The sequence below is a fragment of the Canis lupus genome, chromosome 36 (genome assembly GCF_048164855.1).
Source record: "Canis lupus baileyi chromosome 36, mCanLup2.hap1, whole genome shotgun sequence".
In the NCBI taxonomy this organism is placed as follows: Eukaryota; Metazoa; Chordata; class Mammalia; order Carnivora; family Canidae; genus Canis; species Canis lupus.
In genome coordinates, this window is record NC_132873.1 from 25,502,243 (window position 1) to 25,512,483 (window position 10,241).

Sequence of the window (10,241 nt, forward strand, 5' to 3'; positions counted from 1 at the left end):
TGAGCCCTGGCATTTTGGCTCCAGAGCCTATGCTACTATCTACTCTGTCATATACCTTTTTTTTTTTTCTTTGAGAGAGAGAGAGAGAGAGAGCACATGCGTGAGTGCAAGCATGTGCATGAATGGGAGTTAAGTGGGTGGGGGAGAAGCAGAGGGGAGGGACGAGAGAGAATCTTAAGCAGGCTGCCTATCCAGCGCAGAGCCCATCGCAGGCTCCATCTCACCACCCTGAGATCATGACCTGAGCTGAAAATGAGTTGGAGACTTAACCGACCGAGACACCCAGGCACCGTTTATTTGACATCTCTAACCGTGGGCTCTGGTGCTCACTGGACAACTTCACCAGTATTTCCCCAAAGGCATTAAACTGTTCACGTTCCTACAACCGAACGTGTTAACTTTCTTTCCTTTATTCCCATTCTTTTGAGAAAAGGATTTCTTTTTCCTCACAAACTCTTAAGTTTCTTAAGTGATAATGTTCTTTCTTTGAATTATCTGCTATGAAGCATGGAGCCATATGTGAAGGCTACTTATAAAAAACCCTTGGGAATTTATGGAACAATTTTCGAAACTAACTTCTCTTTTGTCATCATTTTATTTCCCTCCAAATATTTGTACCTACTCTTGTTTTGTTACTCGTTTTCAATTATATTTTATGCCACTGTACCCACAATAAATTACTAGCAGTTCCCCCCAATTTGTATCTATCTACCTACCTATCTTTCTATGCTCATGCTAAAATATCCTTTTCCACTTTGCATTTTTATTTTTTAATTTTTTCAATATATTAAAATTTTTTTTTGTTTTAATTTTAAGTAGACTCCACACCCAACATGGGGCATGAACCTGCAACCCTAAGATTAAATATTGCATGCTTTACCAACTAAACCAGGCAGTCGCCTCCCCACGTTGTATTTTTAAAGACCCAATAAGGATTATTTTATTCTGGAAATTGTTTCTGACAACTAATTTATGCTACCTCAATATGACATATACTTTTTTTAAAAAAAGATTTACTTATTTATTTGTTTGTTTGTTTATTTATTTATTTGAGAGAAAGAGAGAGAGACCAAGGAGTGCAGGAAGAGGGGAAAAAAAGAATCTTGAGCAGACTCTGCTGAGTGCTAAGCCTGATGGGGGTTCAGTTTCATGATGCTGAGATCATGTCCTGAACTGAAATCAAGAGTCAGACACTCAACCAACTGACCCTCCCAGGTGGCTTGACTTGTATTCTTTTATATCTTAACACCTATAGCTCTTATTTGCTTAGATATTTTTGTCCTTTCTGAAGAATAACCTCTGAAGGAGACTCTATCTTCTTATCTTTCTTTTTTTTTTTTTAAAGATTTTATTTATTTATTCACGAGAGACACAGAGACACAGGCAGAGGGAGAAACAGGCTCCATGCAGGGAGTCGACATGGGACTCGATCCCAGGACTCCAGGATCACGCCCTGGGCTGAAAGCAGGCACTCAACGCCTCCCAGGCATCCCTATATTCTTATCTTTCTGTGGTCAGTGGCCTGATACAACCTCCACATTCCGAAGTGGCTCATGAAGTAGTTCTGGAAACAATGACAGTCATCCTTACTGAGCCATTACCATGTGACAATGATAGGCCAAACTTCAGTGACATCTTAATGAAAACTGCATATGTCACTATTTCTATATTTTGGCGATTTCTATAATTTTGTGATACTTTTTAATCATTTTAAATTCCCATTTCTGTGCAATAGCAATTGTAAAACCCTTCAAAATAAGTATGTATCATATGCTGGTTCCAAGAAGGGGGCAAGTTGGGGTAAACCACATCCTGCTCTCAGAGGAAAAAGTGAAGGCAGTGAGAATGACCTGAGGAAGGCAGGGGTAAGGGATCTGGGGTGATAATGTGGACCTCACCCTGTGAGGGTTTATTAGCAGCAAACTGCTCATAAAAGTGACAAATTCTCTGTTTTTACACTGCCAAGCGAGTATTTCTAGGTTCATTTGTGGGAAGGAAATCCAATAGATCCAGAAATTGCTTTAGTGATTCCAGTTTATGTTTCATAGGGCTACTGGAACAAGGTACCACAAACTCAATGAATATAACTCAATGAAATAACAAAAATTCATTCTCTCACAATTCTGGAAGCAAGGAGTCTGAAATCAAGGTGTTAGCAGGGTTGGTTCCTTCTGCCCTGGGGCAGAAACTGTGTCTCTCTTATCTCCTGGTAGTCGCCTGCCTGCAATCCCTGGCATTCCTTTGGCCTGTAGCTACATCACTCCAATATCTACTTCCATCATCACATGGCCTTCTTCTCTATGTGTCTAAATTTTCCTCTTTTCAAAAGGATACCCTAATCTAGTATGACCTCATTTTAACTTAACTATACGTCACAAAGACTGTATTTCCCTAAATTCACATTCATAGGTTACAGGAGCTTGACCTTGAGTATATCTGCTTGGTATATCTTCATAATTCAACCCAGAGCACCCCCTCAGATTCCCTTGGATAGGCTCAGCATACAGACCTTGCCACCTCTTCGAGGGTGGTGGTATTGAGGATAATGAAGAAGCGAACATGGCCTGGGAGTCCTGGGGTTCTGTGTCGCCAATCCCCCACCACTCCACTCATGCAGGTGGATGAGGCTAAAAAGCATGCTTATTTATTTTTATTGTTTCAGGTCCTGAAATTGTATTTGAAATACATTTTGAGCTCAATTAAAATAATTCTGAAGTGGATATTTGCTATAAAGCATTAGAGTCGAGAGTGTCATAATATATATTTTTTTGATTTTTAAAGCATTTTATTGTGGAAATTTTGAACACACTCAAAAGTGGAGAAAATTGAATAATGAACTCCCGTGTATCAATTGTGCAGCTTCAACCATTATCAGTATTTTGGTATCTCACTTCATCTACCCCCTACTCCCAGGTTATTATTTTTTTTCCTAAAATATTTTAAAGCAAAATCTAGATAGACATCATGTCGTTTCACTTGTAAAGACTTTAGAATATATCTCCCATAGAGAAGGTTAGTGGCATTATGAAAAAAAAAAAAAAAAAGGCCCTTCCCTGTCCACCTGAATCTCATTCTTAGAGGACAGATTCTTCTCCCATGTAGATAGTTTAATTAGACTCTTTTCTCATACTTAGCACCTGATATTGATCATCCATACCCTGCCCCCCTTCTCCTGAGGGTATTCCCTTTCTTAGCCGGATCACTGTTTTAGTTATATATTGCTTTGTAGCCAATTATCCCCAAACTTAGCAGCTTAAAACAACAAATATTTGCCATTTCAAGTTTCTGTGGGTCAGGGATTCAAAAACATATCAGTTGGGTATTTCTGGTTGAAGGTCTCTCATGAGGTCGAGTCAGGATGTCAGTGGGAGCCGCAGTCATCTGAAGGCTTACGTTGGCCTGGAGGATCTATTTCCAGGATGCTTCATTACATGACTGTTAGCAGGAGGCCTCAGTTCCTATTAGCTGTTGGCAGGAGGCCACATGCAACTCTGCAGAGGGTTCCTTGGGTATCTTTAGAAGATGGCAGCCAGTTCCCTTAGAGAGTTACTCAAGGAGATCAAAGAGGAAATCACAGTGCCTTTTATGATCTGGTCTTGGTAGTGATATCCCATCACTTCTATCATAATCTACTTATTAGAAGCTAGTCATCAAGTCCAGCCTGCACTCAAAAGAGGAAGAATAAGCTTCACCTCTTTAAGGAAGGAGAATTTAAACATTTGTGGACATATTTTTAAACTGCCGGAATCAGGGCAACTGGCTGGCTCTCTCAGAAGACCATGCGACTCTTGATCTTGGGGTTGTGAGTTCCTGTCCCACATTGAGGGTAGAGATTGCTTAAACATACAAACCTTAAAAAAAATCACCACAATCATCAATGGGTGGACATCATGAAAAAATGGAGAAGGAGCTAATCAATGGTATATGTCATTAATGAACAACTGGTTTGGCCTCTAGGTGAAGATGACGAGATCAACTACATCTAAAGAAATTCTGAAGATTTCCCTCTATGTTCCTCCTCTTAAACATTTTTTAAAAGTACTCTCTACATCTAACATAGGGGTCAAACCCCAAGATCAAGACTCTACCACCTCAGCCAGCCTAGGACCCTTCTTTCTCTTAACTTTTGACTCCCTCTCTTCTCCTTGCTACTGGATCTTAGAGAACCTTAACATTTTTCTAGCTGTCCCAAAACTACAGTGTCCTACCCAGATTTTATCTTCCTCCTCAAAAGTTCTCTATACTTATAAATTATTGTTTAGTCATTTCCTTCACAAGACATCTAGTCATGATTTTTACTTCCTCAGTCTAGACTAGCAGACCTATACTTTCAAGCCCAATTACATTTTTAGGCTTGGGTGGAAGGGATCTCAGAAGTCATTTAGCCATTAGGAAATTAAATCAGTGAGCCAAAATTCACATTCTAACAAATGATTAAAATAGAGGAGAAAGAACACTAAATAAACTGAAGAATTATAAAATAACAGAGCCAGACGTGCTCTTAAGATTTTCTAGTTTAAGTCAATGGCTCTCTTTAGGGATTAAAGTAAGAGCCATTTAAACATTTTGTTCCAAAGCCACCCAGCTAGTGAGGGGGTATAACTTAGACTATATTTCAAGTTTGTTAACTTCCAATTTAATATTCTTTTTACTATACTACTTATTTTGGCCTTCCTTATTAGAGGTTTCATAGATTACTTCCAGATTCTGTTTCAGCTTTACTTAGAGTCAATTTGCAACAGGATAGGTTCCTTATGTCCTGGTATGTAGTTAGGCTGGTAGTTAGAGTTAAGCATATATTTTGGTCTGAAGCAGGACTTCTTGGACATAAAAGAGGGTGGTATTAATAATAATGTTAGGCTGACAGGTATACATTAGGAAGGCTTTGGGCAAACTGTTATAAGTGGAGATCAGTTTGTAGGTCTCATGATGAATAGAGATGAACACAGAGAGCAAAATGTTCTTACCCTCGTTATTTCTGAATACGTTCAATGTATATGTCAATTTGACCACAAACCATAATGTAATAATAATAATTAGAAAAAGAGATTTTTAAAATTGCCTTCTGGATGTCCTATAGCTTCTTTGGAAATGACAGGAAAGAGACCTCCAAATTTCTGATGGAGAGTTAATTTATTCAACAGATACTTATTGTTTATTTTGTACCAGGCATTGTTCAAGGAGCCAGACATATGATAGAACACAGACAAAAGCGTCTATGTTCTTGCAGACTATTTTTCTAAAGCAAGCCCTATGCCCAACGTGAGGCTTGAACTCATGATTCTGAGATCAAGAGTCCCATGCTCTACCAACTGAGCCAGCCAGGCATCCCCAAAAGCCTCCATGTTCTTGAAGCCTACTTTTTAGTAATTAAATAAAAATGATCTTACTAACTTAAACAATTAGCAGGATTTGGGTCTTGCATTCCTTATTCAGTTGGGGGTAGAGATATTACTGAGGTATCTACATTCTTAGGACAGACTCCTTGGTGACCTATGCCATATACTATAGAGCAATAGATGAAGATGTAAATCAGGGATGCAAATGAAGTCATGGCTCAGACAGTTTTGTTTGTGAAAGTATCTGAGCAATATGGGAGCTACTCTTGTGACCTTGAACTCTCTAGTCCTATAGTCTGATCCAATGAGCTGATTTGCTTCAACAGAGTAAACTCATTTGTCTTGCCCAAGGGAAGCATTTTGCCAATTTTACAGTTGGATAGTTCCTTTAAAAAAATACATTAGTAGTTATTTCAGCATTAAGATTTGCCATAAATTAAATCTGTGCAGATTTCCAGCTGAGCTAGAATTTTACCAAAATAATAGAGTCCCACTAATTACTATGTTAAGTAAATCCTCATCCTCTCTGTAAATAATGTAGGTGGTAATTTACTCTTCTGTAGATGTATAAATTAAGCCACCAGGAGGTTAACTAATTTGCTCAAGGTCACAGTATGTGGCAGGGTTAAAACTGAATCTACAAACCTTGATTCCTAAATTTTAAACTCATAATCTCTTTCCCTGTATTTAGCTATATATATATTAACCTATATTTGGAAATAAAAACTTATGTATATAAATAATAGCTTATATATACAAATGATAACCTATTTCTAGAAATGCCTTCTCTATCCATATATGGTAACACCAGTGTGAATGTAGTAGTAATGGCGTTGGGGTTCATCCAACAGGATCTATTGAGTGATTATTTTATTCTAATGATCTTAAGGAATAGAAGATAGGGATGAATTTTAGGACAAAAAACATTTGCTTTCCCAAACTTAACCAGTTGTTTGTGTGGCAGGGTGTAGAAAAAAATTAATCGAACTTTACTTTTTAAGTTTGCCTGTATTAGGCAAGAATGGCCTGTGAGTAGCTCTTCTGGGCCATACCGAATACCTTGGCAGCTACTTTATGGCACTTATAGAAGTAGCAGAATTTCAAAATTAGGTGTATAGGACAAGTTCTTACTTTCTATATTTTACGGGAAAATACCACCCTTAACTCAGTTATTCGAGAGAAAGTCCAGTTGCATATTTGCTACGACCGATAACCACCATCATCACCATTATCGTCTAAACGTAGTTAAGCACCCACCTGTGTTTTGATGCCTGTGACACTGATGGTGAGAAATGAATAAGAAACAAGACAAAGGTCCTGAAATGCTTCTCTAATTTTTGCAAAAAGGAGGATAAGAGGGTTTGTTCTGATTCTCTTGTGCCATATAATAATGAATAAAAACAATTTTCTTCCAATTACTTATCCTAACACTTTTTCTTTAATAAAAAGACAAACAAGTTTAAGAATGCCAATGGGTAAAAATTGCATATCAATCATGACCTCCTAAGAGAAAAATCTACAATGGCTTTTCTTGGAACCGTAGTCCCAGAACAACAGTGTGTCAATGCATCTCAGGCCAACAAAAAAAGTCCCAAACACCAAGCTACACGAACTCCACACAGGCACTGTTTTTATTCCACATATCATTTATATATATGAAAGAGAAAAAAAGCACATTTAAGGTTCACATTGCTCAATATATTCCTCTAAACATAAATTAATTCTATTTAGCTGGAAAACTATTAGTCTTTTAGGATAGTCTGGTCATGCAACTGATCCATCCTTACAGATTGCATCGATTTCTTTGAAAAACCTGCATAGGAAATGACTAGGATCAAATCTTAGAAATTATGCATGTCTAAAGTAAATTTAATTTTGGAGGGTGTTAATTTGGAAAGATCAAGAAGATTAAGCAGAAGAAATTGTTGCATGCAAAAAGAAGCATTACTTTAATTTTCTGGATGAACTGTTTTCCTGCTTGATCAATTTCTTTTTTTTAGAAGTTTGGCCAAAAAGGATTATAAATATCAAATTTTAAGTAATGTACAGCTTGCTTCTCAACTCTCTGTCTCTCTGTCTGTCTCTCTCACATGTACACAGACACACACGCACAGCACATCTCTAATTTTCAGGTCTTTACTGATGATTCCAGAGCAGACGGTGGGTTAAAAGGTTTAGAAAAGACCAGTAGGACATATGTTTCTAATGTTATGAGGTACAAAGTCCGTAAGCCCATAGGATACTAAGAGACGAATGAGTCACATCAGTCCATCAAAAGAGTTCTGAAAACAGGCAAATTCATCCGAATCTGTGTTGCTACTGAAGAGTTCTAATTTGTGAGCTGTAATGACGAAACATGCAAACAAATTATAGTATCCTCTCCTCACAAAAAAAGCCAAAATCATTTGACCCTGAATCTCCCTTTTGATATTGCCTTAACTCTTTTCGAGCAAACCTCTTCAAAAATGGCTCTGATTCTTATTCTTCCTTTCAGGCCTGAACTTGCTCCAGATTGTTGCTCTTACTGTGCCATTCGCAAGGTTCCTGTCAGCGTCACTACTGAACCCCTTCTTGTCAAATCAAAGGGCTAATTCTCAGTCCTCAACTCCCTCGATGACTGGATACAGTTGAGTTCTCTCTCTTTCTGGAAGCACCTCACTTTCTTCACTTTGGAGGAAAACCATTTTTTGGTTCTTCTATGATCCGGCTGGTTGTTCCTCCAGGACTCTCCAATGACTTCTATCTCACCCAGAAGACAAGCCAAGGTTCTTACAATGGCCCACAATGTTTGTCTGTGTTTGTCTCCCAGCCCTCTCTCCATCCTACAACTTCTGTCTTACACTTGGTCTGTCACTTCCTTCCCTCCTGCCATCTTGGCTTCCATCTGCTTCTGTGGATGGGCCAGGTATGCTGCTGCCTCAGAACCTTTGCACTGGCTGCTCCTCCTCGGGGAATCTCTGCATGAACTGCTCTGTTACTTCCTTCAGGTTTTTATTCATGTGATGTTGTATCTGGTACTGTATTTGCGAATCCCCAACTCCCTCGATGCTCCTTGTCATGCCTTACTCTTCTTTTCCTTAGTGCTTACCACAATCTGACATTACATATTTGCTTTTTAATTTGGCTATTATTTCTCTCTCTCAGTAGAAAATAAGTTCTATGATCAGAACCATCATTTTGTTCCATGTCATAGCCTCAGCGCTTAGAACATTTAGCACAAAATTGACCCTCAATAAAAAGTTTTTGAAAAAAAAAATGAGTGAATAAAAAATGATTCACCAAATAAATAGATAAAAATAATTCTGTTTTTTAAAAAGTACCTGAAAAAAATAAAAATAAAAAAGTACCTGATAGCAATGGTTATTACTAATTACTTTAAAAAATATTTTATTTATTTATTCATGAGACACAGAGAGAGAGAGAGAGAGAGAGGCAGAGACATAGGCAGAGGGAGAAGCAGGCTCCATGCAGGGAGCCCGACGTGGGACTTGATCCCAAGACTCCAGGACCATGCCCTGGGCTGAAGGTAGACACTAAACTGCTGAGCCATCCAGGGATCCCTTACTAATTACTTTTTTAAAAAGCGCCAGTTCTGGCAAGTTAAGATTGCTTTAACCAACTTTCTTGATACTCTGGCCCATTTAGAATTTCCTTCTGCTGGAGTGCCTCGGTGGTGTAGTCGGTTAAGCGTTGGAGTCTTGGTTTCTGCTCAGGTAATGATCTCAGGGTTGTGAGATGGGGTCCTGTATTGGGTTCCACACTCACTGCAGAGTCAGCTTAAAGATTCTCACTCCCTCTGCCCCTCCCCATTACCCACCCCCATTCTCTGCTCTTTCTTTCTCTCTCTCTCAAATAAATAAATAAATAAACAAATAAATAAATAAATAAATCTTGAATAAGAAAGAATTTCCTTTTATAGAATTAAAAAAGCATGGTTGTGGGGCGACTGGGTGGCTCAGTCAGTTAAGCACCCAACTCTTGATTTTGGCTCATGTCATGGTCTCAGAGTTGTGAGATGGAGTCTAGGGTTGAAATCTGTGCTGACTTGGAGTCTGTTTAAGGTCCTCTCTCTCTCCCTCTCCCTCTGCCCATCTCCCCTCCTTATTCATTCTCTCTCTCTCTCTCTCTCACAAAAAAAGTGTAGTTTGTGATCTGAACTGTAACAATTCATTCAGTGTATAAGGGGCATAGTTTTCTCTTCATTGCTGATTTTCTAAACTGTTCACCCTAAGGAGGAAAACCAGCAGAACTGGAAAAGAAAAATGCATACAAAATTTTCTCCACTAAAACTTAGAGCAATTTTAATGAACTGATTGGTTGGGATCCCTGGGTGGATCAGTGGTTAAGCATCTGCCTTCAGCTCGGGGTGTGATCCCCAGGGTCCCACATCGGGCTCCCTGCATGGAGCCTGTTTCTCCCTCTGCCTGTGTCTCTGCCTCTCTCTCTGTGTCTCTCATGAATAAATAAATAAAATCTTTAAAAATAAATGAACTGACTGGTATTATTTTTATTAGAGACTGAAAATTCAGCTTGGATGTTCTCCCTGCAATTTGGGATGTTTCCTGAGGATTATTTCCAGGCTTAGTAGTAATTGGTTCAATAGGTAGACTTTCCTAAGTATAAGGGAAAAAAGGTAGATGAAATAAAGTTCATAAGTAATTTTAAAAACTCTGGGAAAAAAAGGTAACACTATTCATTACTCATTTATTAGCACCATTTGCATACTTTAAATAAAATCTAGAAACCTATGTAAGAAAGCTGAAAAGATATAAAAACATCAAGATTCAGTTTTATGCACTTTTCCTCACACTTTCTTTTGCTCACACTTTTATTGCATTTATTCTCATTCTACTGTTCTTCCAACAAATGTATAACTTAGTATTAATTTTTTTCTGAGATCAA

General features: G+C 38.3%; 1 non-coding gene across 1 annotated transcript; it reads right to left on the reverse strand.

Moving 5' to 3' along the window:
• Positions 1-5,254: 5,254 nt before the first annotated feature.
• On the reverse strand, positions 5,255-5,327 carry TRNAK-CUU (transfer RNA lysine (anticodon CUU)). Its single transcript has one exon. It is a non-coding gene; the product is annotated as a tRNA-Lys (tRNA).
• Between the last annotated feature and the right edge of the window lie 4,914 nt (positions 5,328-10,241).